Source organism: Oryx dammah, unplaced genomic scaffold (assembly GCF_014754425.2).
Source record: "Oryx dammah isolate SB20612 unplaced genomic scaffold, SCBI_Odam_1.1 HiC_scaffold_3, whole genome shotgun sequence".
Lineage (NCBI taxonomy): Eukaryota > Metazoa > Chordata > Mammalia > Artiodactyla > Bovidae > Oryx > Oryx dammah.
The window spans coordinates 6,164,696-6,192,490 of NW_024070187.1; the positions used below are offsets into that span (position 1 = coordinate 6,164,696).

A 27,795-nucleotide genomic window follows, 5' to 3' on the forward strand; every position below is an offset into this window, starting at 1 on the left:
GCTACAGTCCATGGGGTTGCAAAGAATCCGACGTCACTTAGTGATTAAACAACAACAACAAAATAGTTGAATTATGAGGTTGTGTAAATTTCTGCTAAACAGCAAAGCGATTCAGTTATACTAAATATAAATCCTTTTTTATATTCTTTCCCATTATGGTTTATCACAGAATAATAAATATAGTTCCCTGAGCTGTACAGAAGGACCTTGTATATTTATTAAACAATATTCTTAGTAGTTAATATATCCATGGGGCACAGAATTTTAAAGGAACAAGATGGCACATAAATGTAAAATTTCCCTTCTTTCCACCCCTGCGCCCCTGCCGTTTATTCTGGAAGCAACTAATGCAACCTATTTCTTTTGTATGGAGACAACTGTTTGGTAAAATAGATAATGTCCCAATACTGGTTTGATAGTAATGGAGAAGAGAAAGATTAATGACAGAGACACCAGTCTGGCAATCACTACAGAAGTCTAGGTGATGAAACGAGGCATTGAGTAGTTACTCTGAATATAAGAGACTCTGAAAAGACATTTCATCATCCTTTCCTCCCATCCAATCTGTTTAGAAATGGCATGGTAGGAGTCGAAGACGACTGAAATTTTGGCTTGAGCCTTGAGGAATGGTGAGGAGGGGAAGCTATTTTGTGACAAGGAGATGGGGAAGCTGTGCAGGAAAGATGAACCCTGTTTTGGAAATTTTTGTTTGTGAAATGACAAATGTTCCATTAGCCCGTGAGCCACGCAGCTGGAAGAGAAATATATACCGGGAAGTCAAGGGCAAAGAGCTGGTAGTTAAAGCTGTGGGATCAGATGAGCTTGAGAGAGGAAGATAAAAGGGGTACGGAGGACTAAAACACGTCCACACGTAAGGGGAGAGTAGAGGAAGCCGGAGACCGAGGAGGATCTGCGTTACTGAGTCCTGGGGGAGAAAGAGTTTCAAAGGGAGAGGCATGGAGTTCTGGCTAATACCTCACTGTGGGAACAGAGATGTGGTGCAGTAAGGAGAGGCGCTGAAAGGAAACCTGTGGACAACCTGGCGATGAGCAGATTACTGATGAGCTTTAAAGGATAATTGCTGAAGAGTGGTGAGGGGGAGTCATGCAAGGGAGAGAGTGAAGGGAAAGGTGCAGGGGCCTTGTGAAGACCTTTCTCTCAAGAAATCTACTAGGAATGGAGGGAAAGGAATAAGGCAGAGAAAGGACTTTTCTTTTTTTTTTTTCCCCTGCAAGTGCAGTGGAAAATGTTGACAAGAAAAGGGAGGGACAAGAAAAGGAAAAATATTTAATGGAGCAAGATGTCCGTAAGAGATCAAAGGGGAAAAACTGAAATGAAGGGAGGGAAACCGAGGAGTTGACACCTGATTACCTCAGCCCTCTCAGTAAAGAAGTCGAGCTTAGCCCCCATGCTGGAGGGAGGTTTTTGATTTTTGGAGGTCTGCTCCCTCACCGTCAGTCTCCAAAGAGTTGTGCTGAAAGTACATTTGGTCTCTGAATAATCTTGGAAATGTATTCAAGAACTATCATGTTCTTTCTGTAGCCCGGAAAGAAGAGCGGAGCAAGGGACACAGCATTCCTTCCAGATGGGAGACAACCATGGGGCTCTGTTACGCACTCATGTTGGAAAGAGCACGCAAACAGCAACTGCAACTTGTCTGTTAACATCCTGTGAAAACTACCAACAGGTACGCACAAGCAATTTATGGGGGAGACGCGGGAGGTGAGTGGAGTCAGTATGCCTCCCTGTGATCTGGGTCAGTGCAGACACTTCCCCAGAATTCATAATCGGTGCTTCTCCAAGGACAGAACACAACGCCTTCCTCCTTCTCCCCCCTTTCCTTGTGAGCCTTTATCTTCACTCGCCCATCCTGGATTTACTCCCAGAATACCAAAGAAAGGCAGAGAAGCAGCATTTCTGCTCAGGTTAAAAACGGTTACAATAAGGGCATGTTAGTTGTGAAAACCTGTGTTCTCCAAGAGGATCACAAGGACCTGCAAACATACCCTGATTTTGTTCCCAGGTTAATATATTTTAGTTTAGCTTGTTTTTTTTTTATGCTGTCCTAGTCTTTTCTTCTTCTTTATTTTTGTAATAACACTTCAATTTTAAATCTCCCCCATATGAGTGGCTTATATTGTGCCTGCCTCAAGCAATTCTATAAGAAAATTATGTAAGTACATTTAAAGTTAGACATTTATTCCTTCATTTTAAAATTTGATATGACTCCCAGGGAGTGCTTCTTATTGTTTACAGTTTATTTCCTGAATTCCAATAGAGCAGGGTATGTGTAAAACCCACACTGTCCGTTTCCTTCTTAGGCAGCGTATTAGTTGGTCAAAGCACACTTCTAAGGCTATACTGCCCTCAAGTGGTCCGGCTTGAGAACAAACAACTATTTTTTTTTTTCTGGATGGAAACCGAGTTACTAACCAGACTTGTCTGACTTAACAGTAACTTCTGACCAGAAAAACAACAACAACAACAAAAATTATTGTATGCCAAGTCTGAAGAGTATGAGGGAAAAGGAAGATTTTATTTCCCATCGTTCTCTCAAAAGGTATAGAGTAAAAAGTACAACAGCAAGAGCCACAAGCTTGTTTTGTTAATCATAGAGCAAAAGAGCCACAAGCTTGTTGTATTAATTTTAGAGTAACTGTCTGCACATATGCGGCCACAGGGATGAAGCTGTGGGATATGGGCTGAACTGGCTCCATCTTCAGCTTCTCAAGGGCAACCCCCTCATCAGAACTCATGACATCATGTTCCACAACTAAGGACACACAGTTGTTTGGAAAGAATGCATTCGGGGAAAACATTCAACTTTTCCCCATGTGGCCAAGACTCAAAAAGGAGGCCAACAATTAGGGTGATTACAGTAATCACAGATGGCTTGTGGAGGAGGGTACTGCTGTGGAGGGCCTATAAAGGTAGCTCTGTGGGGACTCTGCTCTAACCGGCCACCCTCAAGGCCCTCTAATGCCTACGGTTAGCTTCCCACGTTGTTGGTGGAGAAAGGAAGAGACCACCCTCAAAGGGATGAACAGCCCACTCAGGATGCGTCGGGCTGTTCTGGGCTTGGACTGCAGAGGCAGGTCGCTTGTGGGGTATTTGGCCACTCAGCTAGAGAGCCCCTCCTGGCACAGGGGGGACAGCTAAAAATGCACGCGGTGCTGCCCCCTGTGGTTCGGCACGCTCTTTCTGGTATTGGGGGTGATTTCTGTTAATCGTGAAAATCCTTCAATGATGGATGATTTCTGAGTGGGAAAACACGAGTTCTCATACACTGCTCTTTGGCTGGGCACAGAGATGAACTGGGCTGGTCCAGTGAGTAGAAACGAGCTCTTAATTCATCCATTATCTGGTGCTATGGGAAAGAACGCTGAGCTTCGTAACTTGGGATCTAGAATCATCTCTGCACACCAGTTATGTGACCACGAGAGACTCATTTAAACCTTCTGGGCTCAGGTTCCTCATCTGCAAACCGTGACATTAGCTCAGGTTAGCGGTTTAACGACTGCTACGTGGGTGTGCCCACAGGCTACTGCCAGAATGCAGAGTCCTTTCCCCTCCTTCTTTAGGCAATAGCAAGGCCACTCGGATTCACTTTATACATCTAAATTTGAAAACCACTGGATCAGATGGTCTGTGCCTCTTTCCTTTCCAGCTACATTATTCTGTGGTGAGGACAGGTACTCTGAGTGGTGATGGTGACACTCACTGGTGACATTCTTTTTCTTCTTAAGTGAAATCATATATGGCTCTCAGTCCAAATGCTTCCCTATAAAATGAGTCTCATCTGATTCTGGCATTCTGGGATGACACCAAGTGTGTGTGCTGGAAGAGGGGAGAAGAGGAAGAGGTGTGAATCACTGCGATCCCACAGCTCCTGGGGGACAGAGGCCAGGGAAGGAACTGGGCAGAGCTCACCAAGCAAACACCAGTCTAGGAGCGTAGGCATGTGAATAAGTGTGATTATATTCTGTCAGGAAAATCAGCCAGAAAATGGAAGATCACGGCTAAGGAATGCTCTGGAAAAAATACCAGGGAACATAGACAGAATAACAACTTTTTAAGGAAAATGATAGATTAATATATATATATACATGTCATATATATTATATATAAGATCTAATTGCAACTTTTTTCTCAGGAAGCTATAAGGTCTGAATGGGCCCCCAAAGAAAAATACCCTAAAAAGAATTAAAATTTTCCAGAAACGGAAGGTTTTAATACACTGTACACGTGTCTCATTCCTAGTAGGAGCCATCATTAATAAAATTAATAAGATTTGTTTTCATCCAAGAAGCTTTCCCTTTAAGGTCACTTAAAAACAGAATAGAACATAAAATGTGTATAGTTTTATTTGTCAACCACTGAAAGTTTTTCCCTCTGTAGTGTTTAAGTTGAGATCATACAAGTATGGATGAACAATAGTTGGGCTTCAATCCCCTCTCTTGATAACATGTGATACCAATTAAGTACCCGACCAAGGGACTCAGCATCATGAAATAGCCACTGTTCTAGTTCAAGTATGCCAAGTAAATGCAGAAAAATTTTCTTTTCTGCTTTGTGTTTTCATATCGGCATCTGTCATTTTATTAAGAGATTATAATTTATGAAATTGCTCAAACTGTAGTTCATAGTTACATGAACTTTTGAGGCCTGATCTGTATGCCCCTCAATAGATTTCTCTATTGATGTATCCCATTATTGTGCTGAAAATATCGTCTAGATGGTGAATGTTCACCCAGTGAACAAATATTTACAGAGCACGTATTATAGGAAAAGCACTGAAGTAAACAATATGGGGATGCAAAGATGGGCCAGACACAGTCCTGGCCCACAAAGTGCATACAATCTAGTAAAAAGTGATGTGTGTAAACAACCACAAAATAAGAAAGTAAATAGTTGACTACTAGACACACGCGTAGTACTGTGTGCTTCTGATACAGAGTTAAGGGTGGGGTTTTAGGTAATTTTTTCAGGAAAGGGTTTATGGAGCAAACTTTTGGCTCAGGCCTTAGGTGTACATAAAATTTAGGTAGAGGTGGGAAGAGAGACTGCGGCAGGCGGGAGTGGCAGGAACAAAGCTCCAGAGGTGGGAAAGCACAGCCAGCGCTGAGCGGACAGCAAGCCTGGCAGAAGGCTGTTGCTGCAGGGGAAGAGGGGGCTGGGGGGTGAAGAGCAGCAGACAAGTCTTGACAGGACCCTGGCATTATACTGGAGAGGCAGTTTTATTTCTGCTGAGGGGAGGGAGGGGTTTTATGGCTGCAAGCACAGAAACATTTAAAAGGGAAAGTGGCCAATCCAAAATAGCCTCTGGAAGACTATCAAGCTAGCCCAGGTGTCAAATGGTGGAAGTTTGACTTAGAGTGATGGCATTGTTGTGTGAACGTGTGCGTGGTGGAAAGTAGTACTGGAAAAAAAATGCAGTTCAATGCAAAGTCACTGCACAGGGTGAAACAATCAGTTGGACAAAATGAAAAAAGTTAGAGTCCTACATATAAAAACATTACAGCCACCTTTCAGCAGATGGCCTAAAGGTGTGTGTGTGGTGTCATGTCTGGAGTAACGAGTGTGATATATTTGTACCCGTAATTAGCCATAAACTCGTGCCATCATTTTCCAAAGTAAAAGAACATTCTTTTAAAATTAAAGTGAAGAAACATAATCTGGAAGCAGGGAGATGTGGTTGGGTACTCATAATCATTACTTTGTAAAGGAGGTTGAGTATTTTTCCATTTCAGCAAGTCATTAGAACAAGTGGAAAGTCTATGGGAAGAGAGATACAGTCTGTAAACAGAACAAGATAATGTAAATTTCCTTACAAATGGTCTATAGTTTTTTCTTGTTAAAAACCATGAGTATTACACCCAATTCTTTTGTATTTTACTTCCCTGTTTACCATGCTAGGGCAAATGTCACAGTTTATGTCAGGTTTAACTAGACAACTAGAGTAAATGACTGTCTGTAATTACAAAAATTAAAATGGTAACAAGATGCAGTCATTGAATTAATTCAACAACTGCAGGTTGAATGCTTGTTCTGAAGGCAACTTTGGGCTAAATTTTCAGGGAACCGAGATAAAAGAAACTCAGCTCTTTCATAAAAAGGCTTGAAATTTAGCTGACTAAATCTGACTAAAGAATAAGAGGAATCTAAAAATCAATAAATCATCATATTGTAGGCCCCTGATGTTTTTCAGGAATTCGTCTGGAGAGTTTAGAAAATTCCCAATCCTCAAATTCCACAACAGCATATCACTGCCATGAAATATTCATGCAGCAACAACTTGACATCATCAGAGGTATGCTGGACAACAATGGGGCTGGATTCCTGGGCTCACTCACTTGGCTAGTGACCCACTACCTCAAACCAGCTTTGCAGAACTCCTGAATGGAAGTCGTTGCAAAGTTGCAAACAGCAATACCATGAACCTTAGGGATTAATTGAAATGTCGAAACTGGGACTGTAGCACTACACAGGGTCAAGCACTGTACAGCAAGAAGCCTGTTCAAAAGGGACTGAAAGAACACAGGCATCCTTAGAATAGAGTCGGCTTCTCAGAAAATGCGGGCTTGTGTTCAGAATGAGTCATGTTCAGGATTGGTAGAAATGAGAGAAGAATGGGGAAGGGAAACATCCCGGCATCTGGCCTTGCCTGACTTCTTGCTTCTGGGCTCTTTCTTCTCTGTCCTCTGTCTTGATTGGCTAGATCCCACCTACAGGCTTAGCCCGACCTCAGCCAGTAAGCCAGTCCTTTGCCTGGGCATGCGTGGTTTCAGCAGCTCTGACAGTGGGCAGCAGGCCTATTATTAAGTGATAGGTGCCACAGCAGGCACTTTATTTAATCATCATACCAAATCTGTAAAATATTGTTTTCCCAAGTTCCCTGGTAGCTCAGATGATAAAGAATCTGCCTGTAATGCGGGAGACCTGAGTTCAATCCCTGGGTTGAGAAGATCTCCTGGAGAAGCAAATGGCAACCCATTTGCAACTAACATACAAATATATAAAGAAATCAAGGCTTACAAAAGTTAAGCTAAGCAACTTGTGCAGGATCATAAATCTGGTGGCAGGAGAAGAAAATTCAAGTCCAGAATCGTTTACTTCGATAGATTGCCTCTCAGGCTCTGAAACACATATTCCTAGCCTTGGGTGTCAGAGGCACAAGACTGGCTTACTTGCTGGTAGGCTTTCATTGGGTGACTCAGTTTTGACAAGCTTCTGCCTTGTTCTACAGAAACAATCCTGTAACTATATTCCTGCTGGTCTTACTCTTTGTGACTTACCAGCTCTTCTGCAATGGGAGTCTCTTCTTGCCCTTTTCAGACATCTCCTTTTCCCAGGATGAAAATCTTGTTTCACTTGAATGTTTGGACTCTACTACCAGTTAACAGCTATCCCTGGAACTGTCTGTATAACTAGGTTTCTCAGAATGGTTGTCTTGGATTCTGCATATCTGTCTGTCAACCATATACTAGTCCATCCCCACCCTTGAAGTCTGGCTCTTTCTGAAAGGAACTGCTTGCCCCAGACTACCCCCAGTTTTCTGTTCTCATATCTGTCCCAAACTCCATTCTTTCTGTTACACTTTTTTTTTTAAATTTTACTTTACAATTCTGTATTGGTTTTGCCATACATTGACATGAATCCACCACGGGTGTACATGCGTTCCCAAACATGAACCCCCCTCCCACCCCCCTCCCCACAACATCTCTCTGGGCCATCCCCGTGTACCAGCCCCAAGCGTGCCATATGCTGCATCGGACATAGACTGGCGATTCGATTCTTACATGATATTATACATGTTTCAATGCCATTCTCCCAAATCATCTCACCCTCTCCCTCTCCCTCTGAGTCCAAAAGTCCTCTATATACATCTGTGTCTTTTTTGCTGTCTTGCATACAGGGTCATCATTGCCATCTTTCTAAATTCCATATATATGTGTTAGTATACTGTATTGGTGTTTTTCTTTCTGGCTTACTTCACTCTGTATAATCGGCTCCAGTTTCATCCATCTCATCAGAACTGATTCAAATGTATTCTTTTTAATGGCTGAGTAATACTCCATTGTGTATATGTACCACAGCTTTCTTATCCATTCATCTGCTGATGGACATCTAGGTTGTTTCCATGTCCTGGCTATTATAAACAGTGCTGCAATGAACTTTGGGGTACATGTGTCTCTTTCAGTTCTGGTTTCCTCGGTGTGTATGCCCAGCAGTGGGATTGCTGGGTCATAAGGCAGTTCTATTTGCAATTTTTTAAGGAATCTCCACACTGTTCTGTTACACTTTCTTTCTTTCAGTACTTGTTATTCAGTTGCTGAGTCATGTCCGACTCTTTGTGACGCCATGGACTGCAGCACGCCAGGCTTCTCTCTGCCCTTCATTATCTTCCATAGTTTGCTCAAATTCATGTCCATTGACTCGGTGACACCATTCAACCATCTCATCCTCTGCTTCCCTCTTCTTTTGCCTTCAATCTTTCCAAATATCAGGGTCTTTTCCAATTATTCAGCTCTTCACATTAAGTGGTCAGAGTACTGGAGCTTCAGCTTCAATCTAGTACTAGTACTAGACAAATTAGGGAGTCTGTCTCCCAAATTATTTAGCCTTCCATGTGCAGTTATTTGTCCAGCTCCTTTAACCGTGTAGCTGGGCTATGTGTGACTCATAATGTTAAGTATGGTAGAACAGTGGTAGGAAAAAGCATAGTGTATTCTTGAGAGGTGCAGAGCTTGACCTCACAAGGGTGGGAGGGTGTGTTTGACAGGTCGTTGAAAATAAAGGTGAATTAGTGATGTGAATGTTCAAATTACCTTACAGTTGCACTCATTTCACATGCCAGCAAGATGATGCTCAAAATCCTTCAAGCTAGGTTTTAGCAGTAGATGAACCAAGAATTTCCAGATGTACAAACTGAATTTAGAAAAGGCAGAGGAACCAGAGATCCAATTGCCAACATCCGTTGGATCATAGAAGAAATAAGGGAATTAAAAAAAAAAGTCTACTTCTGCTTCATTGACAGGACTAAAGCCTTTGACTGTGTGGATCACAACAAACTATGAAATGTTGTTAAAGAGACATGAATACCAAACCACATTACCTGCCTCCTGAGAAACCTGTATGCAGGACAAGAAGCAACAGTTAGAACCAGACATGGAAAAACAGACTGTTTCAAAATTGGAAGACAAGTACGTCAAGCCTGTATATAGTAACCCTACTTATTTAACTTATATGCAGAGTACATCATGTGAAATACCGGCTGGATGAAAGCACAAACTGGAATCAAGATTGCCGGGAGAAATATCAAAAACCTCAGGTATGCAGATGATAACCACTCTAACAGCAGAAAGTGAAGAGGAACTAAAGAACCTCTTGATGAAAGTGAAAGAGGAAAGTAAAAAAGCTGGCTTAAAACTCAACATCAAAAAACGAAGATCATGGCATCTGGTCCCATCACTTCATGGCAAACAGATGAGGAAAATGAAGAAACAGTGTCAGATTTCATTTTCTTGGGCTCCAAAATCAATGAGGATGGTGACTGCAACCATGAAATTAAAAGACGCTTGTTTCTTAGAAGAAAAGCTATGACAGACCTAGACAATGTATTCAAAAGCAGAGACGTCACTTTGCCAGCAAAGGTCCACATAGTCAAAGCTGTGGTTTTTCCAGTAGTCATGTATGGATACGAGAGTTGGATCATAAAGAAGGCTGAGCATCAAAGAACTGATGCTTTTGAACTGTGGTGCTGGAGAAGACTCTTGAGAATCCTTGGACATCAAGATCAAACCAGTCAATACTAAAGGAAATCAACTCTAAATATTCATTGGAAGGACCGATGCTGAAACCGAAGCTCCAATACTTTGGCTACCTCATGTGAAGAACTGACTCTTTGGAAAAGACCCTGATGCTGGGAAAGATTGAGGACAAGAGAAGAAAGGGGCAACAGAAGATGAGACAGTTGGATGGCATCACAGACTCAATGGACATGAGTTTGAGTAAACTCAGGCGTGTTGCAGTTCATGGGGTTGCAAAGAGTCGAACACAACTTAGCAACTAAACAACAACAGTGAGGTGAAATCACATTAAAGGCAATTTTAAATTTGGGATGAGGCACTTGCATATAACCCAACAGTGATGAGAAGTTATTACTCATGCAGGATGGACTGGAGAGGAAAAGACTGAAGAGAGAGAAACTGAGAAACCATTAAAGTTGTGCACATTTGAAGTGATGACAGCCTGGACCGGACTTTATAATATCCCAAAGGAAGGTGACAGGAAACACCATATGAAGCAAAAACTGTAGACTCAGTGACAGACCGGATTTTTAGAGAAGTGGAAATCAATATTGACTGCAAACTTGTAAGTATGGTGGTGTCATTGGTGGAAGCAAAGAAATCTAGGAAGGGGAATCAATACAGTGGGGGGAGAACCCTAAAATCCCAGCTCTCTGTCCAAGATGTTTCAGTAATAGCACTGATTATATCTGAGTATGTTGTTAGTAAGTATTCAAGCAGAGGCATGTTTTAAAATCAGTTGAATTGTTGAAGTGAGACTAGAAGGCGAATGAGAGGATCAGAGTTAAATGATCTGTCTGGGATGGGTGTGGGAGTGGAAGTCATGACTATGGATGAGGGAGCTATAGGGGAATTCAGTCCTACTCTGGCAAGTGGTCCACTGTTTGTCACAATATTCTGGGGCTTGGTGTTTGCTGGGCCAAGGGCCAAGGATGGGGAAGGGAGTTACGGATGGACTGAATATTCATAATAAAAGAATCTGTTATACAACTTGGCTCTTAAAAAGTCCACCTCGGTTCCTAAGTATGGAATCTTGTGCATGAGAACACTGATGATTCAGCACCCGTGTGAGCCTCTCCTAACCCATCTCACCGAGAAAAGCGGCCCAAGGGCTGCTGCTATCATCCCCCTTGGGTGCTAAAACACTGAAAGTGCTGCAAAATGCCTCTCTTCTTAGATCAAATATGATAATTATTGAGTTGGACTTTAATTCAAATTCCCAGTTTTCCTTTCCATAGTGTAGATCGGTGACCAAGATAAGCCAGTGGCTGACTGTGTCTAAGTCAGTGTCCTCAGCTGTAAAATGGGAACCTTAACACCTGCCTTCCCTTTCTGTGAAAACAGATCAATACAGAATTTATATTTTGTCTGAGTGATGGCAGATTGCTTATTTCAGTATGGTTCTGTTAGCTTGTAAGTGTAGAGACCAGTGATGGGTGTAATCAACACAACTTTTATGTAACTTCAGGACGAAACTAGGTTTCTTTTAGTTCTGATCCTAATTAAAATTTAAAACTTTGTTTAAAAAAAAATAAAATGAAGGAAGGGAAAAATGTGGTTATTTAAGGTGGGTTCTTTTATGAGGGGGAATTTCTTGGAGATGAACTGGCATTTGTCCAGTAATGCTCTGAGTTCAGTGAATAACTCAGCATACATGCATTAAGTTTCCAATGACAAATATGAAGCTTAAAAAGTTAAGTGGAAAGTACTTGGCAGGAAACATATTTCCAGTTTGACGAAGGGAAATGTTTTTGGTGGTTGGCCAAAGCTGACAGGCATAAGGGTTAACCCATCCTCACTCATCACAGTAAGAGAAGTTGCCAGTTATCACTGGCAATGGTTTTCCCAAAGAAACCACAGCCAAAGTGCCGTGGCTTTCCCAAGGAAACCTGGAAGGAAGCTGACCTCTGTGTGAGTGTGGTGTGTGCGTGTGCGTGGACATAGTGCACAGGTATGCCTTACACGTGAATGACTCATTGAAGACATGAAACGTCTCTAATGTATAAACTCCTTTCTAAAAAGGAGGAAAAAGTCTGATAGCGGTACTATAATTCTCTTCTTTCAGACATGAGTCTGAATATAGGTCTCTCTTCTCACTGTGCTAACATCTTTTAGCACAGTAAAAAGGATGTGATCTTCTGGATGACTTACCCATGGTCACACAACTCATGAAGAGCAGAACAGAAATTCAAACCCATGACTGTTTCACTCAAAAGTTCAAATATTTTCTGCTACATTTGCTGCCTGCAAAAAATAATGGTGTGGATGTAGAGACGAAGCAGGAGGCTGGCGGGGATGACCCAGCCTACAACATGCGTATTTCTGATTTTATGACATCTACTTTTTTCTAATGGTTGCAGGGGAGGCACTGAGATTGATAAGCACTCACTCCAAGACGGAGACAAACTCAGCCTCAGAGAGGCCGCAGCGGCTTTGCCAAGGCCACAGAGCCAGAACATGGGAGAGCCAGGACACAAAGCCAGAGATATGCGACTTAAAACGTTTGGTTTCGGGTGAAACGTTTTCAAGCATGATACCTCTTTAAACCTGACAACAACCCCAGGAGAGGAATGCTACGGTGATGGAAAGAAACTGGAATCCAACACAAGAGACAGATTCGCTAGCCTTCCTTATGGGTTATTTCAAATTAGCTCCCACATTTTGAGGCTGGGGTGGGAGAAGAAAAAAATAAATAAAAGGTTTTATTTTCCCAAATGGGAAACATAAGGAGATCAGATTTTGTTTGTAGGCTCTGACCTCTTTCTGTATGAATGGTAACTATTGTCCTGTCTTCTTTGTTCTGATGAGAGTTAAGATAATTCTTAAATCAGAATTTCTTAAGAAATTAAGTAGTGTTCTACATATAAACGTGCAGTTGTGTTCAGGGCAATCTGCACAACACTGTGATGGTCACTGGACCTGCCCTGTGAAGTCTACCCCTGTAGAATAATTTGGTACTGGGGAGACCTTCACTCCCCTTTTCATTCTTTCTTAAAAGAGGGAAATTTCATTCCCCCCTCAGGTGGGACCATATAATACTTCTAGATGTCTCCTGTCATTTTCCTCTGTAGAAGGAGCTAACCTGATTGGTTAAGAGCCTGAAAGCCACGAGCCATCATTTCTCCAAGGAGTAAGGTCAGTGAATTGTAAAGTTAGTGATAGCCAGGCCTTTCTCTTACTGGTTTGAATGGCTATGCTCATGGACAGTGGCTCACTTGTGCTTCAGGATCCAGGAAGTAAGCAAACTTTCCCCCAGTAGGGTCAGCCGGGCTTCTGCTCTTGTTGCCAGCTTTCTTGTCTGTGAACGGGTGAGTCAGGAGGCCCATCACCAGAGGCGAATTAACTTTAATCTAATAAATCTTCATTTCCTAAAGGAAGTGCTATATTAGCCTAACTTAAAACATGTTAGTTCCCTAAAAGGAAGTACTATTAGCCTCAGGTCAAAGTCCCATTTTCCAGTCTACATTTATTGTGACTAAAATTGATAATCTGAAATTAAAGCCTAAAAGGAAGGGAGACTATGCAAGTTAGGCATTTCAGTCCTCTGTTGTCTTCAAACACCGGCATAACATAACTATTAGCAGGTTGTGGCTCCCAGTTCTTAAGAGTCATGGATTTGTTTTGCATTTTTCTTTGCTTTGCTTAAAAGGCACACAATAAACATCTGTTGACTGATTAATAATAAGCTACTAAACCAGAGCTGGTGTTTAAATTAATCCTACTTGAGCCAAAACAGTTGGCCTGAGGCACTGAGCAGATCTCACAAATCAAATGTATCTACCTTCCCACCAGAAAACAACATGCTGTATTTTAAGATGAAAGCAGAGGAGGAAGCAGAAAAGGAGCTAACAGGACCTCTCACTGGCACCAGAGGCGCTCAGTCTGGAAGCCACTGCAGCTTTCTGCCTCCTCTGAGAGCGCTGTGCTAGTAGCCAGCAAGTCCAGAGAGGCAAAGAGTCATTGAGGATCAAAACAAATTAAAAGATTCCATGTACTCTGGAATTTATATGGAAGTTCCTCTGAGGAAAGCAGAAATAACTTTTTTGATTGGTTGCTTCATCCATTCATTTATTGGCAAGTAGATACAGAGCACCTATAACTCTTCTAGGTAGAACAGGTTTCTTTGCACTTGCAAATACTTCCAAGATGAAAGGAACCTGTAGAAAGTCCAATGTGGTTCAAACCATGTTCTCCAGGCCAACTTTACCAATAATAAAGCTTATTTTTTTTTCTAGCTCCATCTTACTCTGGTCTATCTCTTAATTGATTCAGAAATTAAAAGGGGTGACTCATTATTGCCCCCTAAAATTTCACAACGTTTATTTTTTTATACAAAAAATTACAGAACTTGCTCTTAGAATATTCCTTAGTTTAGACTGGTTTACATCAATTGGATATTTGGTAAGTGCTGACGGACAGCAGGTAAACAGTACACTTCCCGCCTTATTCCTGTGACTCAGCTAGCTGAAGAACCATGCTGACTGCAGGGTGGAAGAGACTACAAGAAGTCACCCAGATAGAAGGCCACTCTGTGTCCACACTGAAAGACAGAGATGGCCAAATATAGAGACAGGCCGGGCTTGGCTAAGATGCTCAAGAAGTCTGGGGTTGTTGTTCAGAGGTCATAAATATGGAAAGGTAACCAAGGCCCCCCATTGCACATCTTACAGTATGACCTCATCAGTTTAATCCTGGAAATCTTTTGAAGCAAGGGTAACTAAATGCCTACCTTAACCGTAACAAAAGGGAAAGATTTATCAAAGTATTCAACATGGAGCCTGAGTATTCCTTATATGTATTTCTGAGTATTCCTTATAGGTATTTCTGAGTATTATATATATTCCTGGGTATTCCTTATATGGCATTTGAAGATTTAAGCAAAGCCCCTTCAGTATTCCTTGTGTTTTCAAAACACACTCTTGGTAACCAAATAAACTAACTTGCTAAATAGGTTTGTTGACTCTCAGCCAGTTAAATGTCAAAATTATTTACCAAAATCATTTACCTTGGTTCTGGAATGTTGGAATGTAGCTCTCTGTTTTGGCAGTAATTGGATATAGCAGGGTCAGTTTTCTACTACAACTCCTCTCAACTTATAACAATAAAATAAGGTTATGTGCACTTAGAAGTATATTTATGTTTATTATTTACAAAGACATTTGTGTTTGGTGAGTTAGGAAAGATGCATGCATACCTCTTCTCCAAGGGAGGTATCAAGTTATTAAAAGAATAAGAATGAAATGAAAAAAAAAATGAGGTTAAAAAAAATGAAGATGCAAAATCCATTCTTGTTTTTCTTAGTTTTTAGTGGGGAGTACTGCACGACAGAATTATTCACTAGTGCCCTGGACCCTGATGAGAAATAATCAAACTCCTGGAACTCCAGGCTGACACAGACAGAAGCACAGTCTGTGGAAATGTCTCAAAAATACATTTTGCTCTCACTAAACTGTTGACCACCTCAAGTCAGAAATTCAATTTACTCATCCAAGAGTCTGTACCTGGTACATGGTAGGCATTTGACATATAATTGTTAAGTGAATGAAATCTGCTGATCGTTTGTAACTCAGGGGTGATGAGATTTCAGGTAAATGCTTCTGTTAGGTGAGTAATTAATGCAATTACAAGCACATCTCCAGGAAACTGCATGAATGTCAGTGTTATCTTTGTTATCCTTATTAAACAGAGGCCCTAGAGAATGAACAGAAATGTCACCTAATATTATTTAATTAAAAGTAGATGATGGTATAATTGAAACTATAAAAATCGCTCATAGTTTTTCTTATGTTGCTGCTGCTGCCACTAAGTTGCTTCAGTCGTGTCTGACTCTGTGTGACCCTATAGATGGAGCCTACCAGGCTCCTCTCTCCCTGGGATTCTCCAGGCAAGAATACTGGAGTGGGTTGCCATTTCCTTCTCCAATGCATTACACACCCAATATTAAAATGCAAACAATAGAATATCACTGCAAAGCAATTCTATTATGCTTCACTCACATGGAAAGTTTGCATCTCTTAATAAATTACTTTTGTTGCCATTTCTACTAATTTCTTCATGTTTTAAAAGATAACTGATCTGTTTTTTAAAAACACCCTGTAATCCACTTCTAAACAAACAGCTACTTCCATGTATTAGTAATCTTGTAGAAAGAACACCCAGAACTTAATAAAATCTGAGAAGACTTTAGAAAGTCCTGACTCACAAGAACATAGTGCTTGTTTGGTTTCAAGCCATTGGCCACTTCATTGTTGGGATTTTCTAAGTTAGGTAGTGTTACACTTGGAATATGCCAGCGAGCATTAATACCAATGACCGCAAGTGAAACGGCTAGGCTTTCCAAATCCAGTGTTCTCCTTAAGGCAGCAGAGGGCAGTAAAGGCACTATTAGTGGATTACATAAACCTTTTAATACAATCTGGAGAGAACTGTTTATTTCCATACAATTGCATTTTCCATTTTAAACATGAGACATGTAAGTGGTTTGAAAGACAGTACTTTTTTTTTTTTTGGTCTCAGATTCATTTTTGTAGCCATATAGAATGTTTACTAAGTATAATGAGCTATCTACCCAGCAATTCAGGGACTTACAGTTCAATTTAATATAACAGAAAAGTGAAGATAATACCACATTGGGATCTTGATCTAAAATTTACCTCTGTAGCACAGGAGATAGTAAAACTGTGGTAGCCTATCAAAGATAGAGTGCTGTGTTCATATTAGCAATGAATTTAAGAGGCGCATAGGCCCTTGAGGTCAACTAATGAGCCAAGCCCCTGGAAAGTTAACTGGATTCTGTCAACTGGATAGAGGTTAAACTATAAGCAGAAGAGTAGTCTCCTCATTCCTCTCATTCTTCACTTTTTTATTTTGCCACAAAGGTCTAGGAATACTAACTTGGAAATGCAGTAGTATTCAAATGATCTTGATCTTGTTCCTGTAAAAGTTTCAAGAGGTGAAAGTGAAAGTGAAGTCGCTCAGTCGCGTCCGACTCTTTGTGACCCCGTGGACTGTAGCCTGCCAGGCTCCTCCATCCATGGGATTTCCCAGGCAAGAACACTGGAGTGGGGTGCCATCGCCTTCTCCATGGGATCTTCCCGATTCAGGGATCAAACCCAGAGAAGAAAATAAACCCATTGATATCACATACTTGGTTTTTGTTGTCTTTTTTAAACTTTTTATGTTGTATTGGAGTGTACCCAATTAGCAATCTCGTGATAGCTTCAGATAGATAGCAAAGGGACTCAGCCATACATACACATGTATCCATTCTCCCCCAAAGTCCCCTCCCATCCACCCTGCCACATAACACTGAGCAGAGTTCCCTGCTAACATCAGATATTTGAAGCTTTAAATTCTTCTCTACCTGTGGCAAATCAATATATATTTCATGATCTTTGAAAGTAGGACCTTGTCGTTTCCTAACCCTAACCCCAGGACTAAAAGAAGACACTGCTCTTTTTTTTTTTGGCTGTGCCAGTTCCAGTACCCTAACCAGAGATTGAACCCAAGCACCCGGCATTGAGGACCCAGAATCTTAGCCACTAGACCACCAGGGGAGTCCTCACACTGCTCTTTTAACCTCAGCAAACTCATTTAAATCTGGCCCCTTTCCTTCTCTCCAGCACTGGATCTTGGTTAGAAATGTTACGAAATGAGGCCAGAATTGGCTATGGATGCTTTCTTAGCTGTGATCTTCCAAAGTCTAGGCTTCAATCTGGAAAGTCTGTCATTCACTTTCCCTACTGATGTAGGAAATGTCAGCATCAGGGGATATGGTTGTGTGCCCAAGGGTGAAAGAACCTCTGATAGAACAGACATCTCAGTGAAGCCAGGACACTGCTGTAACTGTCACCTTGAAATGTTTCATTTCTGGTCATTGTTTATCTATCTGGAACGGGAGGTCTGATTGACAATAGTAAGTTCAGGGGCCACCAGTGACTTTCTCCTGACCCCTGCAGCAATTTCGTCCTTCTTTAAAGAACACACACTAAGCCTCGGGCTCAAGAGCTCTTACTTTCATTTTTACTAGTTGCTTTGTTCTTAGCCAGCTTGCTTTGTTCTAAGTCTGCAGTCTTTCAGCAAGGGCCAGGCTGAAATCCCAAGCAAATTCTTCCAAGGCCAAAGAAGGAAATGTTCAACAGTCTCTGGAAACCAATAACCAAGAACATTAGGTTATCTTATTTGGATGTTAATATATCGGATGTTACATATTTTCCACCAAAATTAGACATTTTATGGATTAGCTGTTTATCCTCATTATGTCACATTCTCTAAGAAAGGTTAAAGGTGTATAGAGAGGTCTATGTTTTAAGTAGACTCTATATTTCTCATAAAGTAGAAGGTTTTTCAAAGTCAAAGGGAATACCACCACAGAGGCTCTGGTGTTATACACTTTACTTGAAATGCTAAATATTTTATGATTTCTTGAGGAGATGGCTAATAACTAACAGAATTATATAGAGGTGGTGCAGTGGTTAAAAACAAACAAAAAAATCTGCCTGCCAGTGCAGGAGATGTAAGAGATGTAGGTTCAATCCCTGGGTTGAGAAGACCCACTGGAGTAGGAAATGGCAACCCACAATAGCCAGGATAGAATGGGAGTTAAAATGGGCTCTAAGTTAGAAACCACTAACTAGTTCAACCACCTAAGCCTCCTTCTCTGCAACATTAAATGGGATTAATAATACCCACCTAAGTTACAGGGTTGGAGAAGGAAATGGCAGCCCACTCCAGTGTTCTTGCCTGGAGAATCCCAGGGACGGGGGAGCCTGGTGGGCTGCCGTCTATGGGGTTGCACAGAGTTGGACACGACTGAAGCGACTTAGCAGCAGCAGCAGCAAGTTACAGGGTTATTCTAAGAATTCATTGACTTAACTCTGTAAACAATAAAACACAGTGTCTGAAGCCTGTCAAGCACGCTCAGTAAAGCTACCCATTGTTACTGTTATTTTTAAATAACCGGATAAGAAGGAGGAAAAAGATGTACCCATCACGAGGTACAGATGCTTAAACACTTCCATGTTACTAACTAATCATTTAGAGCCTTGTGAGGAAGGACTCACTCTTCCACTACATCAGTGGACTCAGGTCCTGGGAGAACTTCATCCATTTATAAATTTACAGAATCTGAACAACCCAGAACAAACCAGGTCACCATTGTTCAGACTGGACCCTGCCCAAAGGGAACTGTTTGGGGAAATCTTTCATTTTCCAAGCCCTGCCCCCCATATTTGGGTTGTATCATCCCAGAAGAAGTGGCAATTTTTTTTTTTTTTTTTAGTTTTGCATAAATGTTCCATATGACTCAGCAGCAGCTCTGGGGTCCAATCCTAACTCCCACAGCTCTTTCATGACCCGACCTTCCAGTCATACCTTGGCTTCCCTTGTCTAGGGGAGCCTGCAGAGAAGTTTGCCCCTCACCTGGGATCTGCCCAGGTGAGGAGGGAGCTGTGCTCCAGTAACCTAGCCTCTGGTGAGGGAAACCAATCCAGGTCTGTCCTGGCTGTGGACTCCACCCTGAAATGCAAACTGAGGGAAAGAATGCCTTTTCTTCCTGCCTGAAACATATTGCTTGAGTATTGAGGCATGGGCGCTAGAGGGAGAGATGATGGAAAGCAACCACCTTTTCTGTTTCCCTTTTCATACCAGCAGCCTGAATGGTTGGTTGGTGGAGAACTTCACAGCCGTTGTCACCGAGTTCCTCTGTCTGAACCTCCATCCTAGGATCCACCTAGGTCAACCCAGCCTGTCCCGTCGCTTGGCGTTCTCTGATCTGTAATTCCACCGCTCTCTCTTCATAGCATCCGGTGCATACTGCCAGGAGCGTACATCCACAGAGGACAGGACCTCTGTGCCTCTGCTTTTCAAAATTTTACTCCCGGACCTAAAATGGTACCTGATACATAGCAGACATCCAGCAAATGTTGTTGACTGGGTGTCTACGTGAGTCACTACACGTAAAGGAGGGAGAAACAGCTCAACCGCAACTGCCTTCAGTACGGAGAACAGAGTGGATTCTCTATCATGAAAAGCCCCTCGCCTGAGCATCAGGGTGGATTTAGGCAGAAACAAAATGGCCCGGATTTGAACTGCCTGCAAGGAACAGAATGACTCTGCACAACAGACAGCAAGAGCACCCCAGAGCTGCAGTGTGGGGGCGGAGAGCTCACTGCAAGAGGGGGGCCTGCGCGGGAGAAGACCGCACGGGTGCGGGCGCTGCGTGGGGTGAAACCGACGGGAGAGTTCCGGTGACGGGGACGACCGACCCACGACAGGAATGGCCCAGTGCCATTTGAAGCTGACTGCTGCCTTCTCCCATGACCCCAAAACTCTCAGTTCAAGTTTTGAAACATTATCAGTTTTGTTTTCAGGATGGCTTTGTGTGGGAGGAGGAGAGGCAGATAGGGAGAGGGAGAAGAGAAGAGAAGGAATTGCGACCCAAGCTTGGGTTTATGTCAGGACAGAGATAAAGAAACTGCTGCAAGAAGCAGAGTACATCAGAAGGCAGGAAGTCAGAGCACAGCCCACTGCAAACGCAACAGGACTCGGAGCATTCTTCGGCCTTCAGATGGACATGACATGGGAATTGTGTGCTTCTAATCTTCACCAGATCTCAAGGGGTCAGAAAGTCCCACCCAACACCTGGGGCATCATTCTGCCATAAAGGTTAATTTTCTTGTCTGTGATCCATTTGGACTATGAGTCCCCTAAAGGCAGGGATTTCCTTATTTGGGAAAGCATATGTACTCTAGCACAGTGTCTAACAGAGAGTAGCTACTGTCTGTTGAATGAATAAACGAATGGCTTTACCACAGATCTTCTTCATGAAAAACTAACAAAGATTAATGAAAAATCAAATGGGAGAGAGAGGAAGGAAGAAGGAAATGGAAATAGAGATGATGGAGAGAGGGAGGAAAGAAGGGTGGGAAGGAGAAAGAGAATAAGAGTGGAACCCTAATACATAAAATCTGAAGGTTTCCTCAGGTGAGTTTTTTTTTTTCCCTTGCCTCCAATTTATCCCTAACAGACTTTCATTGTCACTTGCTCCATATTCAAGGACTTCCCTGTTGGCTCAGACGGTAAAACGTCTGTCTACAATGCAGGAGACCTGGGTTCGATCCGTGGGTCGGGAAGATTCCCTGGAGAAGGAAACGGCAACCCACTCCAGTACTCTTGCCTGGAAAATCCCATGGACGGAGGAGCTTGGTGCAAGCTACTGTCCATGGGGTCGCAAAGAGTCGGGTTTCCTCAGGTGAGTTTTTTTTTTTTTCCTTGCCTCCAATTTATCCCTAACAGATTTTCATTGTCACTCGCTCCATATTCTAGAATTAGGTTGAGAAGAGCCAAAAAAACCTAGGGGATGGTTTCCATGGGAAGTCCTCCTCCTAAGCACAGGCCATGCACATCCCTGGAGGCTGCAGTCCCCTCTCAGTGAGAGCCACGCATCGCCTGGCCAGTGGCTGAGTAGAAGGAGTCCCATTTCAAGGACGGAATGTCTCCAGGACAGCTCTGGCCTCTATGCCTCCACCTGGAGGCAGTACTCAAAGATGAATAACAAGGTTTCCAGACCTTTGTTAAAAGCTTAATACAAGTTGTTAGGTCAGAGGCTCTGGGGATACCCTGCAATAAAGGTTTTATAGATAATAGAATAAATTATAACATTTAATAATACTAATCTTTAAAAGTTGGTTTATCCTCATTTCTGTGTGTATTTGATCAATTAATAGAAAGAATAAGTAAAATCCGATGTTTAAAGAAACGTAAAGATGCAAAATTTTAAAAGTTTTGGGACCAGGTCTAAAGACATGAAAATCCAAATGTCATAAGTTGTCCTTATTACTGTAGATATATTAAGCATTGAAATAGCAATTACTAATAGTATACATCAGTAAGTCAGGCAAAATGATTTCTTAGTCTGTTAACTTGTGTGAATATGCACTTAAATGAATTACCCCATCTTTGAAATTGTAGATAGGATTAAAGCTTAGCTTTTCCTAGATGAAAATATGCTTACATAGGACAGAAACTACTGTCTGCATACTCACTGCGATCATTTGACAGGATAGATTTCTGCCCAGGATGCCTTGTGGAAAGTATCTGACCTCAGGAACGAGAATGACTCTTTCATTAAAGGTGGTATAGAAGTGCTTCTTTCTTAGAATCAAATGAAATAACTGAATTCATTCTCAGGCACGTTTAACTCTTATTCTCTACCTGACTTTCAAATATGTCCTTGCTTTAATTTCCTTTTTTATATGATGGGACAAAATACACTATCGCAAGGCAAGTCAATAATATGTGCCTGAGATGAAGTAAGCTCTCGCTCAGTGGCTGTCCCCAGAGTTTCTCTTGGTCCTCAGTTTATTTGCCCTCAGATTCTGGACATTACAGACAGTTTGCATTCCTCAAGGCCAGGATCATGGCTAACGGGTGGCAGGGAGAAAAGTGCCTGTCATTCTCCAAAGATACGACCTGCCAACAAAATGCGGATAAGCCCAAGAAACCACTTCCAAACATGGAAACATGACTGGATCAGTTTGAGGCAGATGGAAGATCTTGCCAGTTCTTAATTTTGCCAATCTCCCTAACTTATTTCTCAACCACTCAACACAGGATGAAAGGGAGAAAAAATGACTTCTATTTCCAACACTTTGGCACTATTAGAAATGCAAAAGTTTTCCCATAATAAGTAAAATACATAATAGAAAAATTGAGGATCTGAGGATTATCCTGAAACCTTTTACAATTTATGGAAATTTCATAGCAGAGTTATTTTTTTTAAAGTAAGAATTGAATATATTCATTACCATCTTGGTAGATATTTTATAGCTAAGTTTATTTTTGCATTGCCAGAAAAATTTTTGCTGTTCACTGATTAATGGAAGGAACATGCACCCCCAACACAAAAGCATAAAATTCCAAAAATGCATTAACAATGCTTTCTTTATATACTTACTGTCTTCTATTACTCCATGATTGGGGCTTTTGAGACTTTTTTCCCTCTTACTTTTCTGATCAGTTTTCTTCATTTTCTTTGAAGACTTTCCTTTCTCCTCTATTCCTAACCATCGGTTCCCTCTTTGGCTTTTCTCTCTGAAAGCAATCCCTCAGTGGGCTTCTCTGCTCTCAGGGATTCATTCATCGATTCTACGTGGATGCTTAAAAATATACAACCACATTAACACTTGATTATCAGTCATCTACTATGTGAAAGCCTGACCTGTCTTCAGAACAATAGATTCAAAAGTAAAATAACATCTTTTCCACAAACAAGGCCCTAGCTTCTCATTCTGTCAGTGGTGTTAAAACTTAAATGAAAATAATATCCTAAGAGCCATATACTAGAAACTGATGAGGGCTTAGAAACAAGCCTGCCTTCCTGGTGATTCACTGCATCACTTTTGGACCAAACATTTTATGGGTTATTTAACTATTCTCTATTGCTTTACATTTGATTTGATGAATATCTATTAAGCACTTACTCTGTGCCAGGTACATGAACAGTATGAAAAGGCAAAATGATAGGATACCGAAAGAGGAACTCCCCAGGTCATTAGGTGCCCAATATGCTACTGGAGATCAGTGGAGAAATAACTCCAGAAAGAATGAAGGGATGGAGCCAAAGCAAAAACAATACACAGCTGTGGATGTGACTGGTGATAGAAGCAAGGTCCGATGCTGTAAAGAGCAATATTGCATAGGAACCTGGAATGTCAGGCCCATGAATCAAGGCAAATTGGAAGTGGTCAAACAGGAGATGGCAACAGTGAACGTTGACATTCTAGGAATCAGCGAACTAAAATGGACTGGAATGGGTGAATTTAGCTCAGATGACCATTATATCTACTACTGCGGGCAGGAATCCCTCAGAAGAAATGGAGTAGCCATCATGGTCAACAAAAGAGTCCAAAATGCAGTAATTGGATGCAATCTCAAAAACAACAGAATGATCTCTGTTCGTTTCCAAGGCAAACCATTCAATATCACAGTTATCCAAGTCTATGCCCCAACCAGTAATGCTGAAGAAACTGAAGTTGAACGGTTTTATGAAGACCTACAAGACCTTCTAGAAGTAACACCCAAAAGAGATGTCCTTTTCATTATAGGGGACTGGAATGCAAAAGTAGAAAGTCAAGAAACACCTGGACTTACAGGCAAATTTGGCCTTGGAATGCGGAATGAAGCAGGACAAAGACTAATAGAGTTTTGCCAAGAAAATGCACTGGTCATAGCAAACACCCTCTTCCAACAACACAAGAGAAGACTCTATACATGGACATCACCAGATGGTCAACACCGAAATCAGATTGATTATATTCTTTGCAGCCAAAGATGGAGAAGCTCTATACAGTCAACAAAAACAAGACCAGGAGCTGACTGTGGCTCAGATCATGAACTCCTTATTACCAAATTCAGACTCAAATTGAAGAAAGTAGGGAAAACCGCTAGACCATTCAGGTATGACCTAAATCAAATCCCTTATGATTATACAGTGGAAGTGAGAAATAGATTTAAGGGCCTAGATCTGATAGATAGAGTGCTTGATGAACTATGGAATGAGGTTCATGACATTATACAGGAGACAGGGATCAAGACCATCCCCATGGAAAAGAAATGCAAAAAAGCAAAATGGCTGCCTGAGGAGGCCTTACAAATAGCTGTGAAAAGAAGAGAGGCAAAAAGCAAAGGAGAAAAGGAAATATATAAGCATCTGAATTCAGAGTTCCAAAGAATAGCAAGAAGAGATAAGAAAGCCTTCTTCAATGATCAATGCAAAGAAATAGAGGGAAAAAAACAGAATGGGAAAGACTAGAGATCTCTTTAAGAAAATTAGAGATACCAAGGGAACATTTCATGCAAAGATGGGCTCGATCAAGGACAGAAATGGTCTGGACCTAACAGAAGCAGAAGATATTAAGAAGAGGTGGCAAGAATACACAGAAGAACTGTACAAAAAAGATCTTCATGACCCAGATAATCATGATGATGTGATCACTCATCTAGAGCCAGACATCTTGGAATGTGAAGTCACGTGGGCCTTAGAAAAAGCATCACTACAAACAAAGCTAGTGGAGGTGATGGAATTCCAGTTGAGCTGTTTCAAATCCTGAAAGATGATGCTGTGAAAGTGCTACACTCAATATGCCAACAAATTTGGAAAACTCAGCAGTGACCACAGGACTGGAAAAGGTAATTTTTTATTCCAAAGAAAGGCAATGCCAAAGAATGCTCAAACTACCGCACAATTGCACTCATCTCACATGCTAGTAAAGTAATGCTCAAAATTCTCCAAGGCAGGCTTCAGCAATACATGAACTGTGAACTTCCAGATGTTCAAGCTGGATTTAGAAAAGGCAGAGGAACCAGAGATCAAATTGCCAACATCCGCTGGATCATCGAAAAAGCAAGAGAGTTCCAGAAAAACATCTATTTCTGCTTTATTGACTATGCCAAAGCCTTTGACTGTGTGGATCACAAGAAACTGTGGAAGATTCTGAAAGAGATGGGAATACCAGACCACCTGACCTGCCTCTTGAGAAATCTGTATGCAGGTCAGGAAGCAACAGTTAGAACTGGACATGGAACAACAGACTGGTTCCAAATAGGAAAAGGAGTACATCAAGGCTGTATATTGTCACCCTGCTTATTTAACTTATATACAGAGTACATCATGAGAAACGCTGGACTGGAAGAAGCACAAGCTGGAATCAAGATTGCCGGGAGAAATATCAATAACCTCAGATATGCAGATGACACCACCCTTATGGCAGAAAGTGAAGAGGAGCTAAAAAGCCTCTTAATGAAAGCGAAAGAGGAGAGTGAAAAAGTTGGCTTAAAGCTCAACATTCAGAGAACGAAGATCATGGCATCCGGTCCCATCACTTCATGGCAAATACATGGGGAAACAGTGGAAACATTGTCAGACTTTATTTTTGGGGGCTCCAAAATCACTGAAGATGGTGATTGCAGCCATGATATTAAAAGACGCTTACTCCTTGGAAGAAAAGTTATGACCAACCTAGATAGTATATTCAAAAGCAGAGACATTACTTTGCCGACTAAGGTCCGTCTAGTCAAGACTATGGTTTTTCCTGTCGTCATGTATGGATGTGAGAGTTGGACTGTGAAGAAGGCTGAGAGCCAAAGAATTGATGCTTTTGAACTGTGGTGTTGGAGAAGACTCTTGAGAGTCCCTTGGACTGCAAGGAGATCCAACCAGTCCATTCTGAAGGAGATCAACCCTGGGATTTCTTTGGAAGGAATGATGCTAAAGCTGAAGCTCCAGTACTTTGGCCACCTCATGCAAAGAGTTGACTCATTGGAAAAGACTCTGATGCTGGGAGGGATTGGGGGCAGGAGGAGAAGGGGACGACCCAGGATGAGATGGCTGGATGGCATCACGGACTCGATGGGTGCGAGTCTGAGTGAACTCCGGGAGTTGGTGATGGACAGGGAGGCCTGGCGTGCTGCGATTCATGGGGTCACAAAGAGTCAGACACGACTGAGCGACTGAACTGAACTGAACTGAACTGTGCCAGTTGCTGCTCTCGATGCAGGCAGACAGAAGCAAACATGAAAGACCCTGGAGGAGTTTGCAATTTTAGAGGGAAGAAGCAAACACGAAACTCATAAAATATAAAATGAGTAACCAAGAAGAGCAATATTGAAGGGAAAAACAGGCTAGTGCAGCAGAGCACTAGGGTTAGGATGCTGTGGGCTGCTTTGGATGGGCGGTGCCTCTCTGAGGAAGCAGGATTAGAATTCATACCTGAATAAGGAAGATAGAGAAACACAAAGATCTAGGGAAAGTAAGTTGCAGCCCAGAGGGAGAGCATATCCAAAGGCTCTGAGATGGGAATAAGCTTAGCATATCTGAGGAATTGACTGAGCAGGCACGCGCGCGCGCACACACACACACACACACACACACAGAAAAGGAAATCAAGCAATAGAAGGCAGGTATCAGTTCATGTGGACTCCATAGGACAGGGTTTCTCAACCTTGGCACTACTGACATTTGAGGCCAGGTAATTCTTTGTTGTTTTGTGTCCAGCGCAAGATATTTGGCAGCATTCCTGGGCTCTATCCTCTAGACTCCAGTAGGCTCTCCGTAGTCGTAGCAACCCAAACAAATCTCTAGAAATTGCCAAATGTTTTCAGGGTTGTGAGGAGCCAAATAGCCTCCAGTTGAGCACCACTGCTGTTGGCCAAGGTAAGAAATTTGGATATTATTCTAAGTGCAATGGGAAGCTACTGGAACATCTTAGGCAGAGAGTGATAAGAAATGAGTTACACTATAGGAAGTTTACACTGGCTTTTGTGGAAAGAGACGAGAGTAGAGGCAGGGAGGAAATTAGAAGGTTACAACAGAAACATAGGTCAGAAACAACGGATGGTAGCCAAGAGGATTCATCTAGGAATTAGGTAGATGGGGTTCAGAGGAAAAGAATCAAGCATGATGCTTAAGTTCTTTGCTGGAGCCATAAAGTAGTTGGACCTAAGCTCTAAGCCTGAGATGACAGCGACATTTATTGATAGGGCAGACAAGGACACAGATTTGTGGATGCAGAAGATAGAAATCAAGAATTCTGTTGGCCATACTAAGTTTGAGATGTCTATTGGATATCCAAGTGCAGACGTGAAACAACAGTTAGATGCATGAGTGTGGCCCCAGAGGACAGTCAGGATTGGGGATTGAAATGTATAGATGGAATGTGAAGATGAGAAATAGATGGGGTTCCTTAGCTTACTCACTTCCTTTGGATGCTGTAACAAACTGAGTACACACTTGTAGCTTAATACTAATACAACAAAAATGTATTCTCTCGATCTGAGGCCAGAAGTGCAAAGGCAAGGTGTCTGCAGGGCAGCACTTCTGGAGCGTGCAGGGGAGAGTCCATTCCTCACTGTCTCTCTTTTTTGGTGCTGCCAGCAGTCCTTGACTGCAGCCTCTGGCCACAGCTCTCCAAGCTCTATCTCTTTGGTC

General features: G+C 42.0%; 1 protein-coding gene and 2 long non-coding RNA genes across 5 annotated transcripts in view; 2 read left to right on the forward strand and 1 right to left on the reverse strand.

Moving 5' to 3' along the window:
- SYNPO2 (synaptopodin 2) overlaps positions 1-27,795 on the reverse strand; it is a 206,697-nt gene that overhangs the window by 89,287 nt on the left and 89,615 nt on the right. The gene's annotated exons all lie outside the window — the stretch shown is intronic.
- Positions 816-12,531, forward strand: LOC120861683. Its single transcript, XR_005720578.1, has 2 exons — positions 816-1,687; positions 12,170-12,531. It is a non-coding gene; the product is annotated as an uncharacterized LOC120861683 (long non-coding RNA).
- On the forward strand, positions 20,718-21,479 carry LOC120861684. Its single transcript, XR_005720579.1, has 2 exons — positions 20,718-20,792; positions 21,061-21,479. It is a non-coding gene; the product is annotated as an uncharacterized LOC120861684 (long non-coding RNA).